The following is an 18,601-nucleotide window of genomic DNA, read 5'->3' as shown; positions in this document are numbered from 1 at the left end:
TAAAAGAATTTTATGTAAAAAATAACGAAGTAAAAAAACAAAAATTTATAATGTTCAAAATAATGAAACAAAAATTCTACTACACATGCGTGAAAACTTGTGTTTTTATGAACATAGATAATATTTTTCAACTATTGCAGCTATGCTATGTATATGAAATCTCGGATATTGCTATCGAACTTTTTGTACTGAGTTGTTTTATGAGATACAAAATGGTATAGATTGGGATTGATTTTCGCAGTTGAAACATGGTTTTATCATAGAACACGAAGGTATTAGCAAAAAGTGGAATTAAAAAAGATTGAATTTTTCTCGCTTTATCATTGAAATGCTTAAATTCTGTCTTTCTTTTATCACGGGTGATTCCTCATACGTCCAGAGCAATTTTCCATGCCTTTTTTTTATATCTGATTTCATGTTGTTTCACTTATTTTATCACAAGGAGGAGTAAATATTAGGGTTAAAAACAAGCCTTCACGAGTTGTAAATGCGTGTTATCGAGTCGCATAAATGAAATGTATGTTTCATGTTTCGCAGTGCATATAATATCGAGGGAAGTACCCTTTTTACCTTTTTCTAAAATCCTCAATTTCAAATATATGATATCATTATAGAATAATTCTGTAAAACTCGAGAAAAAATTACATCATATTAATCAACACATCATCAATTTTGAAAAATTATAGTGCCAGAACCACATGTGCTTCATGAATTTAAAATTGGATATTTCTGCTCCCATGGTCATGGAAATTGTTCATCTACAGTACGTACATTACAAAGAGGCTTCTATATCGTTATAAACTTTACATCGAAAACTGTATATGAATTAAATTCATAAAATTTTATTATGAATTTAATACACATACATTTTGCATTTCAATGTTATTTAGCAAATATTAAATTATTAATTTAAAATTTTTAAATTAACTTAGCAAAAGTAATTATAAAATAATTATTAAATGATAATTATTACTATAAAATTTTATTTTAATTAAGAAAGATGGTAACAATTGCATAACCTTAAATTAAAAAATAATTTTGAATTATAATTTTAACGCAAACTAAAATATAATAAAAATTAATTTCGATCAATTCCCTAACAGCAACGGACATTTCAGAATATCTTTAGGATGTCCTCAGGATATCTATGTATGGATATCCCTGAGACATCTTATGAATATCCTACTTTCCGGTTATCCCTAGGACATCCGTAAGATATATATTTTGTTTGTGTGCACTTTTTGTCGACCAGTTTTTAACCCTATAGGATAATTAAACAAGCCAAAGAGTTTTTTCACTAACGAGAATTAATTTTAGAAGATCTATTAAACTATCATTTTATTACAGTTGCAGATATTTATTTTGTTTCTCTATTAATTTTAACCCTCTAGTTTTGTCCGTGTATATAATATAATATATTGACAATAGAGGTCGAAATTGATTTTCTACGTTTTGTGAAATTTGGAGCTTGTTTGGTTTTGCCAATATTGTCCAGATATAGTCTCTTGAAACACTTCTCGGTTACGGCTTGCACTCTGTATAAAGGATTCTCGAAGCAATATATTTCAAAGACTAATAAAAACCAGCGCCAATCGCGCTGTCATGATTCTAAGAGAAATTTACACCCTCTTTGATAAAATATACTATTGTTCCAGTAGTTCGTTTCTTTAAACCATTTCTGCTTCAATATTGAAGAAAATACTTTTTTCATCAATGTAAAAAAAATAATCGTAAACTTCTTTCATTACTAAATCGAAAATTGATTTATTACTTATTTTGTTTCTTTCTTTTCATATCCCTAAAAATCAAACTACATCCGTGCAGAAATTGTCTTAGAGCTCAGACCAGGGCCACGCACGATTATGTATTCCCCACATATTTTTCCGCACCATCTATTTTACTTGGTGTTTTTTACTAGTTGGTCTCCGCGTAGAGAGTTCGAGCGATTGATTTTATTAATTGTTATTTAAAGTGCTTTTATATTTGTTTTAATTAATTAAATATTTAAAAATAATTAACCCATTAAGGCCCATAGGTTACACAGCGTTTCTAACGTGAAACCGAAAAAAAATATTCAACTATTTTTTCTTTTTTAAAAATAATTTGTAATTTGTTACAATGATTCAGAACATCGAAAAACGCGTTTTTAATAAAAATATATTTTCACTGTTTTTGAAAATTCACCTATGATGATTCATGATAATAATCATAAAGCATATAATTAATTATATTTTATAAATTGCATTTAATTGGATAACATAATTTAATATCTTAACTTTAACTAAAAGATTTTAAGCTTTTTAATTTTTTTAATTTTATGTATATTACTTTTAATCTATATTCGCCAGTTAATTAATTACAACGTTAATTAATAAATTATTAACGTTAATTTAGAAATGGAAGAATTAGTAAATAAATATGTTATTTATTCATAATTTAAGCTTATTTATTATTAATTAAACCAGAATAATTTTTATTATTTTAAAAAATTTGGTTTAACAAGGGCCAGACTAGGGGTCTACTAGGGGTAATACGATCTGGCCCTGATCAGGTTTCATTCCCGATGTGGCACCGATCGGATTGCCCGACGTGAGCCAATTTGCCAAAAGTTCTACACGTGCTGTTATACAATTTTTTCTTCAAATTATCATTTTTTTTAAATTTTTTCCTTAAATAAAAAAAATTTTATTTTTTTAATATTTATTATAATTTAAATTTGTTACATTTTGATTGTGATATAAGACGATTCGAGAAAATACAGATTAGAATAAAGAAAGTGAAATTATTTCTAAATAATCAATAAAATAATTGAATTTATTTTATGAAAATTCTAATTTTCCGAATTTTTATTTGTACACATTTTTAAGACGCCGAATTTTCATTTATCCTTGTTAGATATTCAATTTAAATCACGTTTTCTTTTTAAAGTTATGTCTCTTTCACGCCAATCCATCATAGATGTCTCTTTAATCGACACATACACACGCATACCCACTACAATATATGTATACTCTTTACTTTTGTACGCTTTAGTCAAAGCCACGCTTTCTGGAATATTATAATAAATCAATCTTAATCGTATTTACATATTCTCTCGACTATTGACTAATAGCGATATTCTTGATAATTTCTAATTGTTCAATTTTAAAAATTGCGCCAAAAAGTTTTCTGTGGATTGTTTATTTGGTTATTATTAATTTAGGACAAATGAAAATTCGGCGTCTTAAAAATTCTATCAATTAAAAATTCGTACAAATAAAAATTCGGTGAATTGGAATAAATTTTAATTTCTGGATTTTTTATATTTTGGAGTTTTAATTTTTATCTACCAATTATAATTTCTTGATTCTTATCAATTACAATAAGTTGTATTTGTTGATATTTTTAAATGTTTTTTTTCTTCTTCCTTAAATATAAAATAATTTTTAAAAAATGTACTGTATGCTATAAAATTTAAAAAAAGTAAAGTAAAATCGATTGATATTTAAACTAAAATAAAATTAATGAACAATGTAAAAAAATAGCAGGTTTAAAAAAATGTATAATAAACTTTACTTATGTATACATTATATTCAGAGGGAAAAGTGTCTAGTTCATATAAGAGAGAGCGAGAGTATTTGCGTCGTAGAATGATTCAAAGTAATGTAGGTCGTCATTTTTCACGTTTGAAAGGGGTTTTCTGAAAACGATTTTTGCTTTCTTTTGACTCGTGTAAATGACACTCTCTGGATTACCAAAATAGACACACGGTGATTAAAGAATTTTCAGAAAGCGAGAAATTAATTATTATTTTCCTACACTTTTCAAATTGTATTTTTTCTATTTTTCATTTAAAAAAAAAAAACATTTTTGTTTCTTTACTCTTGCACTATTCGTATTGTAACAAATATTTACACTAGAACAATTTCAATTATATCTTATTGTTAGTTGTTTCTGCAGCGGAAAGCTTCTCAAGGTCACAGGAAGTGTTTTGCGAGTTCTGTATGTAAGTTCTATAATGTTTCTGAGCAAAATTTCCTACTCGAAATTAGTAAAGTTTTTATAAAGAATAATAAATAACTTATGAAAATGATATAAATATAATTAATTTAAAGGAAAGTATTAAAATAATTCAATTTTTACAAAAATAATAAAAAATATATAGAAAAATGACGCTCTGAATTAAAGGACCTAAGCAGCAAATGAATTACAGGTTATGTTTACAATTAAAAAGGTCCTTTTTATTTATATCAAAATTATTTTTTATTGGATGTAATGAAGATTTAAACATGAATGGTTTGTATTGATCCTCTTTGTGTAGTTTCACTAAAAAATTTCTAAACATAACCTATAATTTTTTGCATCTTAGATCCCTTTCTTCAAAGCGCGTCACATATAAAAAAAGTAGCGTAGTAAAAGAATACTCTTACGCTATCGTAAATTTGATAAAAAATAGTTATATTTTTATCATTTTCTCATTTTTACTTTTTTAATAGGATTTCGCGATATTTTCTCGAGAAGCGTTCAACTTTCTTGCAAGATACATAAAATGAACTCTTCTTTGGCAAAAAGGCGAAAAGTTTATTTTCTCATCAAAAAGTTTTACTTCCGTAGTGCAAAAATATGGGATGTTAAAAGAAAGTGACGTGCCGGAATAAGAAACAAACTGGTAAAGGTGTCCGAATTTTTCTCGCACATCGATTTTCCACTTAACCCATTTGGACTCATACTATTGTAAAAAGAGAACAACACATCGTTTCCTCCGTCTTTTTTCTCCTTCATTTTTGGAAGAAAATTGCGTTCGTTAAGAATATTTAGATAATGACATAGGCATAAGAAAATAAGGTGATAAAAAGAGAAAATATAAAATACGATTTAGATATACGTTTTTGACTAACTCTCCCCACCCCTATTTAGTTGAAATTGTTTTTTTTTAATAATAATTAACATTAATTACTAATTTAAAATTATTTTTTGTATTGATCAATAATTATTGATAATTAATATAAATAATTAATAAAAATTCATATTTTACATGTTAACGGTTTTTTTGTAAAAGTACTTTTATGTTAAAAATGTTTGTGATAAAAAAAATTGTAAATAAATTTCCACTTTCTCATGAGAGCATTAGTAGTGCTGCTGAAACGTAAACTAAAGAATAGTTCTTATTACTTTGTAATCCTGACTCGGAGTGATCGATATCTTCTTTGTTATTATTTAAAATACGTTCGAGTGATAAATTCCTAATTCATAATTATTAATATAATTAATTTTTATAATTTCTTTGTGAAAATAATAACAATAATTTTATCTCTTCATTTGTCATTAAATTCTGTTTAAAAATTTCTAAAAATCCAATAAAGTGTCAACGGTGTAAAGTACTCTAAAACAGAATAGAAGGAAAGAAACATGAAATTCTTGAAATAGATTTTAAATTTCTTATCAACTAAATACATAAAAATTTAAATTTCTCTTTCAAAAATTAAATCAAATGCTAATAAAATTTTACATGTTACTGCAATTTAGAAGTTTAATGAATTTTAATCTAAAAGAATGGAATGCTTCTTTTAAAAAAAGATTGAAATTTTATGTGGAAATTGTCGAATAAAAAAATTCTTCATGGATTGAATTGAATAATTAAATTAAAAAATTCTGAACATTATACTAAATAAATTTATAAAATAACAATGAATGTCTTACATTTCCAAAGAATTTAAAGAATTAAAAATTAAAATTAAGAGGAGAAACTCGTGTACAAAAATTTTTTTTACATTTTTTTTTGCTTTAAAAATTAGTTTACTATATGTAGAATATGATCCTACATTACTAATCTATAAGTAGGTGTATGAATGTCTATAGTAAACATAAGTTTAGCACTTCAGATGCTACCAAATGCAGTTAACGATGAGCACGAGATATCTCTATTCTTTCGGTTTCTTGTCAATATAATTTTATTAATTGTTATTAGCAAGCTCCACAAGCAAGTGATAGTATATCGTGGTTTTAGTGCAATAGTTATTTTCGAATACATAACGTCTTCAAGGCATGCAATAGTTAATACACTAGTTTTATGTATTGAAAACTTTAAACGCATTTTTCTCGAAACATGTTTTTTCGCGCGCCGTGCAATGTAGCTCAGCCAATTTTTAACCGATTTTAATCAAACTTACCATAAATCTTCTTTATCTTACTGGCTATTGCATGTCGAGCTCCGTTTTTTTTAAAATTTTTTTTAACAATTGTTTTTCAAGATTATTTATAAAAAAAGTGAATTTTTTTTCAAAATGGTCCCAAATTTTCAAAAAAATTTTTTTTTTAGTTTTCTCTTTGCATGCAAAGTATATTTGCGTATTTTAACGGCTAAAATTTTGATTTTGGATGAGATTTGTGACCTGTAGGCTGCACGGTGCAAAATCAAAGATGCAACTTCAAACGCCTGTAACGCCGCGATTTTATAATATTTTTTAATAATAGTATATTGTGCACCAAGTACCGAAAGAAGCTGTTTTCCGACAAGTACAAAATTTGCTGCACATAGTACTTTGTGCTACACCAATTTAGAAAAAATGCTTTTTATTAATTGAATAACAAGCTACAATTAATGTTTATATTTATAATAAAAAATATTTAGTAAATTCATAAAATATGTAATAATTTCTATAGAATTAATTTTGTACACAAATTTAACTGCCAATAGCGAGCAAAAGTCAAAATTTTACAAAAATAAAGTTATAACATTCGATGCAGCTAACGTGCATACTTGTAAGCATCCTTCAAAGTACTTTTCTGCACTAGTGCAGCAAAGTAATGTTTTGCGCTTACTTTACAAGCATGTAATGTAATGCTTTTTTTAAAGTGTTGCACAAAAAAAATTTTTTATAAAGCTTATATTGTGTACTTTAAGGCATGCTTTACTATAAGTCAATAAACTTTACCAGTTTCTTAAAAAAAATTTCTGAAAAAATGTGCATTTACACGAGTTTCCCCCCTTAAAACAATTTATCCGCCTATGTGTCTTATTAACCCGCAATATTAAAATTTATAGGTAGATGTCGTTTGTCATGTTTGTCATTTTATCCTGTTTTTATGTCTCATAACCCCGCAATTTTAAATTATTTTTAAAGAGTAGTGACATTTTACCCCATCATTGTGTAATATTTTCTTGCAATACCGTCGTTGTCCCAGTTACCGTCCATTTTTACAAATCGTATAATAATTTAAATTATTTGTCAACAATACTTTATTCTTTTTGGCATGCAACGGACTTATTAATTGAAGTAAACAAATAAAAGAAAATAATTTTTTTATAAATGTTATCTTTAAAATTAAAAAGACAGAAACTGGGTCAATCACGACATTTAAATTTTTCAAAAATATTTTTGTCATTTTACTCCACTTTTGTCCAGAATTCCTCGGTCTTTGTGTCACATCACCCCGCATTATTAAAATTATTTTTAAAGATTTGTGCAATTTTATGCCGTCATTTGTCATATTTTCCAGCAATACTAAAATTATTTTTTTTTTTTTTAATATTTCTGTCATTTTACCCAATCTTGGTACCACTTTTGTGTCATATTACCCCATATTATAAAAATTACTGTTTAAAGCCTAATGTCATTTTACCTAGCTTTTGTGTAATATTACCCCGCATTATTAAAATTAATGTTTAAAACTTGATGTCGTTTTATCCCGTCTGTGTCGTAATACCCCGCATAATGTATTTAATCCATTTTCTCCGTAAGATAAGAGAGTCTTTTATAAAGGTGATTAAAATTTCAGTAACTAATTTTTTTCGTGCGGGAATGAATTGCAAAAAAATGTAGCAAAACACAGCGGAATTTTTTTAAATAAAATTAATTACTACTTATTAAAATGATTTAAAATCTAATATTTAAAAAAATTATTTTAATGATCTTTATACTAAAATTTCTTAACAATTTTTATATACATATAAAGTAGATAGTTTCAATCATATAGTCATTCATAAATAATATCCGGTGACGAATAATGTCAAGATATAATTCAAGTCTATTTTGAAGCAATTAAAGAGTAGGTATAAAAAAAAGAAACGATTTGCTGAATCTATCAACTTTGTTTGAAACTTCCTAAAGATTTTAATACAGTTCTCAAATATACGTAGATAGATGAGAAAATCATAGTGATGTTTTCATTAGGAATTTCAACAATCCACACTATAGCAATTTCTGATCGAGATTAATCTTCATCTGTTGTTTAACAAATTCTCACTTTGAAATTAATTTCAACAGTAGTAACAGGTATTTCTATTATTTAGGGTAAAATTCGTTTATAGTTGATAAAAATAAATTAAAAAGAATTTTTTAAAAAATAAAGTTGATGTGACTTGAAATAAACTCTTCACTTTCTTCAATTCAATTTGAAAGCATTTTTAATCTACATAAATAATTTAATTTTATAATAGACTTATGTAAATTAAAATAAACAAAAAATTCACGTATGAGTGAAAAATTCCGTTGTAGAATTGAGTAGGAGAAAATTTCTAATTACGAAGGAAAATTTCTTTTTCATAATTGAACAAAATGTTTTCCGCATGTATTTCATTTTACTGCCGGTAATGAAAATTCAAATTACACCCACCGGAAATTGTAATAAGAGCGATATTAAATTATACATTTACATTAGCATTAGAATGCCAGTCAGAAATGATAGTCGTACAAAAGTGTGCTTATGCGAAATGAGATTTGAAATTTAGCGCGGAATTTCGAAAACGTCTTGGGCTTGGCAAATGAGAAAATCATAGAGACGTCCTGTCATTTTATGACCCGCGTGACTAGTATGAAGAATATATAGAATATCCGTTCAAGTTTGCCTGAAACAATTTTAATAAAATGATTCAAGGAGGCGAAATTCCCTAATTTACAATAGGATCTTCAGCGCTCTATTTTCTCCAACTTAGTTCGGAATTTCAAATGCGACGACCTACTTTATTCTGATGCCCTGACGTACATACAAATGTTCAGCCTTATTGATTTCTATACTAGCTGGATGCTGTCATTATACAAAGGATTCTATTTACAAGCATATATATAAAGGTTAAAAATGAAATTGTCCGAGAATGGCCATGAAAATGTGGTATTACCATGTGTTCGCAATGGTTTAGTGTGAGTGTACTTACATCTACAGTTGCCACACTTATCTATATGCTAATGTCAAAGTCACTGCAAATCTAAAAACAATCTTCAGTCTCAAAAAAAAATTCATTAAATCTTATATCCTTTTTCTCATTTTTTCTTTTTATAAAAATTTAATTTTTTTCCTAAATTATGAAAATAAATTCATTGGACTAATAATTATAATTACTAAAAAAACTAAGTTTTTATACCCAGAGAAATTTTCTTTTCATTAATATATATTTTGAAAGGTCAATAAAAACACAAGAGAATCTGGTTCCTCTCATGGTTAAAATTTCGGACTGATACCAAATTAAATCCTGACACATCAGTCCAGAAATTATACGAAAACAATCAGAAATTGATCCGTATTAGTCAGCAATCAGTCTGTACGAAAAGACAAATTGAGGTCAGTCCAGAAATGACATGAAATCAATCCGTAATTAGTCAGCAAAAATCTGAATTTAGTTCGATCAAAAAACTTAAATCGAAATGAGTCTGAAATGTAAATGTCAAATGTCCCTTTTTGGTTTCCATTGTCCTTATTCGCCATTTGTCATAATTCTCGTCAACTACCGCACCCTGCCATAGTGAAAATTTAGTGACTTTATAGTAAATTTTAATTTTAGCAATAATGGAGCATTTACACCTTCGTCAAAAAATTTTCTTCACTTTGCATTTTACGAAATAAACTTACCTGATTAGTTGTCCGCAATGAATCAGATTCTGTGTATTTTGGAAAATGCAAAGTGAATTTTTGCGCCACATAATTGTCAAATTTCCGAATCCTTTGACGCCGAATTAGAAATTAGAAATAAATAAATTTTAAAATAAATTCTAATAAATAAATTAGAATTAAAAATGTATGTACTCGAAAATCTACATTATCGGCTATACTAATATTAAATATAAATGTCATAGATGGGTAACTCACTGAGCTACAAATTATAAATTACAAAATATTGAAATTCCATCAAATAAAATTTATTTTAAATAACAATTTATAAATAATGGAAATAGAGGTTAGGGCATCTGTCAATTCGACACTTGTGAATTCGACCTAATAGTCTTTCGTAGTTTTCATTTTGAGATAAAAGTCTGTAACTCCTAGTGTTCTTGGGAAATTCTTAAAATTCCGAGCAAAAAACCAAAAAACATTGTTAAATATAAAAAAATTAAAGTTTCCAAAAAAACAAATGTGATAAATTGTGCTTGATTTGTGGATAAATTTATTTTTCGAAAAATTCAAAATTACGGGCAAAAAGATTTAAAAAAAACATTTGTAAAACATTAAAATGTCCGCCTTTTTTGTGAATACAGTTTTGAAATGTTTTTGCTATGATTTGTTCTACTTTGAGAAGACTGAATAAGGCTATAGAGTTTTAATGATAATTATAATTCTATTTCTTTCAATACTTACAACATCCCTTGGATATTCGATTTGAGACAGACTCTAGAGTGCAATCCCAATGTTTGGCTGATGGAATATAATTATAAATATATATTTTTTTGATCCTTATAGTTATTTATGAACAATACTATTATATAAAACTTATTTTGAATTATTTAAAAATTTATCCATTATTTTCACTGGCAATATACTGAATTTTGTCCTTTTATTTTATGTTAATATTTTCAATAATAGAAATATTTGAAAAATCATTTTTCACATACATGCTTTAGTATATATAAGGGATCGCTCACGACCCCTAATATTAAAAATATTTTGAAAAACGTCAAACTTTTTTTCATTTTTAAATTAGGTAATGATAAAAGAATTTACATTTGAAAAAGTATAACTAGAAAATCAGAATTAACTTTTTCAACAATTTTTATGAAAACTATACAAAAGATATTTAGAGATTTCATTCTGCTTAGGCCTAATGGAAAAACTGTCAGCCTTACTTTGAATAGGGAAATTTTTGCAATATGTGTAATTTAGTCACATAAAATTTCAACCTCCTATAAACTTCGGGAGAAGTCATTGAACTGGAATCAAAACAAAAATGTAATATATGACACAAAAATATCTAACAATAAGGCAAAAATATATACAGTGTGAAAATTATAATATACTTAATTATATTTTAGTAAATTAAGAAATTAAATATATAATAATTGATTTTGATTCGAATGCTGAAATCGTATCAGGAAAACAATGAATAAGAAATTGAATTTATGTTGAAGTGTTATATTCGGATCTTTTGGGAGAGATGGATAAATTTAAATGAAACTTCAATTTAAACTGGAAGTTTAGAGCATACTTGGAATTGGCAAACATTTTATATGGAAATGCGCCAAGAGTTTGTAAAGTGTTGAATGGACTTGGACTGATAAGAGCATTTATGTCGGAAAAGCATTCATTATCGATTGTCGCTATTTTATAATTTGATTTCTCTATAAATATATATTTTTTGCAACACTAACCTCTAAAGTTAAATTTTACACACTGAAAAGTGTGTGTAAAGAAGCTCTTTTTAAAACGGTGTGTAAAGTGGTTCACTTTACGCACTGAAATTTACTTTACGCACCGAAATTTTTCTCACATAATATAAGGATTTTTTTAGACCATACACAAACCACTACACTGTTAAAAATATTCGTAGTTTTAATATACATAAAGTACTTAAATTTAAGAAACTGCGTATATTAAAGCGAATTTATATATAAAGTATATTAAATTTCATTACCTATAGGAATCAGAATTAAAAAATTTCATTTTACTCAATTTATACATGTTCTTGTGTACAAAATAAGTTTTTATTAATAAAGCAAAATAATTTCTTTCATATAAATTCAAGTTTAAATCAATTTACATTGTCTATTAAATTTAATACAGATTTTTTTAACAGTGTACATTATACAAAATATAATGTATCAACTACATTCTTATTTGTTTTATCTAGTTTCTTATAGTTAATACAACTTTTTAAATTTAGTTGAGGACCTATTGTACTAGGCAGAGTAGTTTAAAAGTAGTCAAATCTACTAGTTTTTACTTTTGAGTGTAGGAGTTAAAATCTAAGTCCCTTTTAACATTGTATTGCTCTATAATATAATAAAAATTGTTCTTCATACATGCATTGTGCAGGACTTGTAACAATGTGAGTGGATTAGTCTTTAAGTGAGAGAGAATAATCCTCTCAAATGAAGAGTTTTATATTTTTGATATATATGTGAGGATTCTGCCATAATGAACATTACTTTTTCTGGATGTACACTGGAATCTGAATCAGTGAGTCTCTTCAGGGATGGCTTCTCACCGATCAAGCGGATCGTTCGCTCAGGGGATTGGTCGACACTTAGTCCCCGCTACACCACCCACCTTTACTCGCCCACATTTATAAGTAAACAAGTTTCACCGATCTCGAGCTCACCGATCCAGATTCCAGTGTATTAAAAATTCCGCTACATCTCCATATAACAAAAAGATATCAATACTGTCGGTATTTCAATAAGAAGTACTTTGATCTCATCATATAGGTCATTTTACCTTTTACTTTTACCTACATTCTTTTTTCATTTTACTCTCCTTTGAATACAATTTCCCCCTTTTAAAGCGACGTTACCCTCTTTTAAGAGTTCTGGAGGTTTTTGTAGGTGGGACATATATGTCCCATGGGCACGAAAGGGTTAAGTCTACAGTACATTTCGAAGAAAATTTTCTCTTCTCTTGACGTATTACACCGACTAATCGATTGTTTATACAGAGTGTTCCAAAAGTATGGAAACTTGCAAATATCTCGAAAAGTACGCATTTTCGTGATACTTCTTTTTTCACTTTTGGGTCCCGGGACCAATTTTTTGGGTTCAAAAATGTAGAACTTTTTTTTGGGAACAACTTTTGTTTTGCACATTTTTTACGAAAATGCGTACTTTTCGAGATATTTGCAAGTTTCCATACTTTTGGTACACCCTGTATACTTTCTAAATCTGAATTAGTAGAAAACTACTAATTAGCAGTAAAACCGTCAACGAATCGGTCCTTTTCCATTACTAAAAAATATCTAATTTTTAGTAGAACATTTTTCATTTTTAAGCACTTATGCGCCCTTCAATTTTTTGTTGTTTTTATTTTAAAGGTTTTTCAAAAAGCTGTATAAATAGGAAAATGAGACAACATTGAGTTTAAGAGAAAATATGAAAAACAGGGCAAAAATGTTTTTTTACATTTTCTCTTGAACCCAATGTTATTCCATTTTTATGTTTATACAATTTTGTTGTAAAAAAATATCAGTTTTCTAATAAAAATTAAAAATAAATTTTTTAAGGGGCATAACCCCAAAAGGGTGGAACTTTTATTGGGTCTTATTGGGAGTTAAAATCTAATTTTTGGAGTGTGGTCTAAGTGAAAGTGGAAGTGAGAATAAATGACAATTTATGAAAATGAATTTTAATGTGTAAGTATAAGAAATAGCACCTGCAAGTAAAAGTGAAAATTAATTAATTTTTTAATTTAAGTTAATTTAAGTAAAAGTGCAAACAAATTTTTAGTGTAATGTCAGTATAAATATATATTTAAAAGTTATTAATTAATTAATTTAATTATTTAATTTTAGTATAAGTGAAAGTGCAAAAGGAATTTTAATTTAATGTTTGTGTAAGTAAAAGTGAGATAAAAGGGCAAAAGAAATTTTAGTAAAAGTGTAAACTAATTTATTTTAGTGTAAGTGGAAGTGAATGTTAGAGAGGAAGTGGAGAAGAAATTTTAGTGTTAGTATAAGTGAATGTAAAAGTGTAAAGCAATAAATTTTAGTTTAAGTGGAAGTGAAAATAAAAGTACAAAGCGAATTTTCCTGAAATGTAAATACTAATTTTTTATCTAAGAGAAAAGAGAATTTAAAAAAAATTTTATTCTGATACTTTTTTAATATAAAAGGTTAAAATACATCTCTTTAAGCCGGAGAAGAGTCTTAAAAGCCCTTTATTAGGGAAACAGGTTCTCCTCGAGGGAGGGATCAGTGACCCATTAAGACTGACGAGTGACCTAGAGAGAACCGTCTTCGTGATAGTAAAATGACAGTATGATTATAAGAAATAACCAAAAATTCCTCATAAAAAATTTTATAAAAAGTTTTTTAAAAAATGAGATGCAATTTATACGAGACAATTTTTATCAAATAAATATCCATATGAGGCATTTCAAGTGTAATATCCTAAGTTAAAAAATTGATTTCTCAAAAATTGTTGTCCAACCTGATGGTAAAATATACCAAAAAAATTGTTTAACTTTTTTTAAATTTTGGAGGGGACACAAAAGGGCAATTTTATCAGTTTTCTTGACATCGTCTATTATTTAAATTTTTGCTGTCTCTAAATGAAATAAAAAATTTTGTCAGGTATATTTTTTGAAGATTTTTTTAAAAAAATAATATCGGTTTTGGTGAAAATAGCAAAATTATGTTTAATTATAGAAAAACAAGGTCAAAATTCAAAAATTTAAAAAAAAAAAATTCACCATTAGAAAGAGCATCAAAAAATCTTCAGAAAACATACCTGACAAAATTTTTTTTATTGCATTATGTATAGACAGCAAAAATTCAAATAATAGGCGGTGTCAAGGAAAACTGATAAAATTGCCCCTCCCCTCTATTTCCCAAAAAATTTCAAAAAGATCAAAAATTTTTTTCGGGATATTTTACCATCAGGTAGGACAACAATTTCCCCAAGTTTCAGTTTTTTTCGAGAAATCGATTTTTTTAACTCAGGACATTACACGTGAAATGCGTCATATATATAGAGAACGATAATAGTTTATTTGAAATATAATTGAAGGTTTATATTAAATTCATTCGAGGATCGTTATATAAACTAAACAATGAATCGAAATATAGTGTAAGAGAAAGATTAAATGAAACAAAGCTTTTAAGCTTGTCCAATAAGCTTAAAATTCAAACGAGTCAATTCGAGCTTTTTGAACTATTATGTCCTAGAACATTTGAAATTAACGAAAAATATTCACAAAATTTCACCTTATCCGAAACTGAAGCACTGTCAAATAAAATATTAAGAAATTCTTTTTTTCCCAGAAATATAGCTCTAAAAATATTATCTCCTTAACTTTCTTGATATTTAATTTTATTTTACATTTTTATTTATTTTTTATATTATTTTTATATTTTTAATTAAAAAAGAGTTTATAATTTTATGTTAAGTATGTAAACACATGAAATTCTTATTGGAAGTTAGAGGAGTACCCACTTAAAATGATATTGTATACTGAAATATAATAGCCAAATGTTCCTCTTGACAATAAAATTCTAGAACTTAAGTTTTCTTGTGATAAGATTAATTTTAAAAATTAAACGCGCAGAATAATAAAGTGACGATTTTTTTATATCTTCTAAGGTTATAATTAATACTGACATGAGATTAATGAATACAAATTTTGTTTATATATTAAGCTTGTACATTTAAAGCTAGGGTATAATTTTTCCCCTGAATCGATAAAAGACGATAAGAAACAAGTTCATATTTTAAAAAAATGTACGTGAAATAAAATAATAAATATTCAATTCAAAAATATTTTTTTGAAAAGAAATAAAAAAAAATCGGTAACAGTTGGGTATGTATAATCAAGTATAATTATAAAATTTAAGTTGTATTATTTGATGTCCCCTCTTGTTATTTTGCAAAGAAAATTCTGAACACGTTTCTTAAGAATTTTCCAGAAAACATTTTTCATGGTCTACTGCTGAATCATTTTGTCAGCAATGGAAATTCTAACACGATTACTGTCGAGATTAACGTGTTACGAACTTTTTACGGAATTTCTCAAACCCACTCTTCGATTTATGAATGCAAATTACTTTCAAGATGGAACTTTAAGGGAGACTTCTACTTCCTCCATTAAAAAAAATAAAATTTAATAACGTTGAAATATCCAATAACAATGAATGATTCTTCTAAAAAAGTATTTTGTATTTTAAGGAACATTTTTTAAAATATTGATTTAGTTCGCCATTTAATATCTGAATATGAAAATTGAACATTTTAAAAAGCTTTCTTTGCATTCCACGCTGATGGAAGATATTAATATTCATTTCTGCCTTTAGCACAGCTTATTGATCGAGAAACTTGTTAGGCAATTTAATATTTTTCTTTTTTTGCAGAATAATAAACTTTGGTGTGTAGATAACTTTTATAATTTCAACAATATTGTTTATTACGATTAAATTAGAATTTAATCTATTTATAAAGTAAAATATATAAATTTGTTAAACAGAAGAGAAAGTATTAATATAGGGTATATTAATTAAAAGTAAAAAAAAATAATGTAATAAAATTGTTACAAGTGAATTATAGGGAGACTCGAAAAAAGTCGGGAAAGTATGTGGAAAAAGATATAGTGTTGATTTTATTCTTCACGTAATTTCCTTTAGGCGGTAAGTGGACTTAGCGACAACATTGCAACATTTTTATTAAGATATTAAAATAATTAACATTATTTTGCAGCAAATATATAAATTGTACATAAAATGTTATATTCTCAGTTTTGTTTTTCATAAAAAAATATTTTATTTCAAATGTTTGAATTGGACTCCAATTATAACGAATTATAACGAAATCTACTTTCCGAGTAGATTCCGATAGGTCTCCTTTTACATTACTTCGTGTTCGTAAGTATGTTTACAAAGACTGCATAGAGGTTAAAATTTTTTTTTTAGAAAACTAAATCGTAACATTTATAAATTTTTATTTAAACTAAAAGAAATTTAATATGATTATATTATTATTATTATTTTATTATTAATGAAATTATTTATATTTCCATCACGAATTTTTTAAATTTCAATGTAAAACCGACAAAGCAGAATAACTTTGCGAAAGTCGTTCGCGAACGTCAAGTGTGAGATGGAAAGGAACACAAATATATTTTTGTCCTTTTCGAATTCATGCTTTGTGTTCGCGAAGCTATTCTCCGTTGGCCTTCACCTGTCAACCGCTGGAGCGGACAATATTCTAACTATTAATGCGCATGTGTAAAAATTTCTTCCTATGCACAATAATTCCAATCTCAAAAATAATCAATTTGATAAATAAAAAAATGATTATTATTAAAATTAATTTATTTATAAACGTGAATTTTTATTTTTGGAAAAAATAAATTAAAGTTAATTAATGAATATTCGTTAATCTACCAAAAAACGATAATAATTTAGAAATTTTTTAAATTGTATTAAGAGTAGATTTATCTCAGTAGGAAATTCATTAATTTAATAAAAAATAATAATTTAGAAAATTTTACATTGGTTAAAAGTATATTTCTCTCAGTGTGTTGAAAATTCATTAATCTAATAAAAAATATTAATTTAGAAAATTTTACATTGCATTATTTCCCTTAGTTTGTTTGTTTAGGTTCCCTAACATTCAACTTCTCTCAGGTCTTAATTACGTTAAGCATGAAAACAAAATTAAAAAAGAAAATATAATTAAACGACTATTCTTTCTAGAAATTAGTAATATAAGAAAAAAAAGTCACAGGATCGATATCAAATACAAATCTTTCAAGTCGTGACATTCTCTACAAAATTCTAAAGTGTAATATATATCCTTTCGTATAAATCACTCTCTTGAATGGAAAATTATGTAATTTAAGTCAAAAGACGTGACAAACTGCGACGTGTTATGTATATAAGAATGGTGAATAAAAATATTGATAAAAGAAAAAAAACAAAGAGCTTGTCTGCGCCGACGAAAAGAGAAGGAACACAACTTATCGAGATATCAACTCTCCTTTCAACCACCGCAAGAGTAACAGGTGAGACCGAAACTTTCCACATGAAACTTTCGTTCTACACACGAGAATCAATTTTACCTTCGCTCGAGAAATTTCCCTCTTCGCATTATTATCACCTTTCAGAGAGAGTATAGAATATCGAAAGTTCAGAGACATTGATTGTCTCTCTTTCTCTCATGTGTATTTTTATACATCAAAAAGTACATTTTTCATTATATAAATTTCTCTTTTTATATATAGAAATATTCTTATCGATTTAGAATGAAAAAAATACATTAAGATGAACATCGTTTTTTAACGGAAATTTTTTACAATTTTTTTGTTCAGCAGGATTAAAAAAATGTTTTATGTTTTTAATTATAAAGAGTACGTTTCATAATCTCTAAAGAATAACATTCAGAAATTTATTTCTGAACATTTTCTTTCATTAAAAATATAAATTTTTAAATAAAATATTTCTCATATTTTTAAAAAAAACTTTATGCTTTTTTGCAACATTTTTCCATTTTATTTTAGTCTCGTGTAAAATAAAGAGTTTCAAAGTAAATTCTCTATTATTATTTAAAAAAAAAATTAATTTCAGAAACAAATTTTTTTATTCAATTATGTAATCATTAATAAAATATATCCCTATTATTAAAGTATTATTTTAGATAAATAATTATTTTTCCTTTATATTATTGTTGAACATTTTTTTTTAAACTAAAAAATTTTTTCTTTTCTTCAGTAAAGA

The 18,601-nt window shown here is 26.4% G+C and overlaps 1 protein-coding gene across 7 annotated transcripts in view; it reads right to left on the bottom strand.

Annotated features, from left to right (window-relative positions):
- LOC127285401 (synaptotagmin-7) overlaps positions 1–18,601 on the bottom strand; it is an 858,561-nt gene that overhangs the window by 238,112 nt on the left and 601,848 nt on the right. The window lies entirely within an intron of this gene.

The sequence above is a fragment of the Leptopilina boulardi genome, unplaced genomic scaffold, assembly GCF_019393585.1.
Source record: "Leptopilina boulardi isolate dan_hultmark-lab unplaced genomic scaffold, ZJU_Lbou_2.1 LbouV2_332, whole genome shotgun sequence".
Lineage (NCBI taxonomy): Eukaryota > Metazoa > Arthropoda > Insecta > Hymenoptera > Figitidae > Leptopilina > Leptopilina boulardi.
This window is presented reverse-complemented; position numbering and strand designations above follow the sequence as displayed.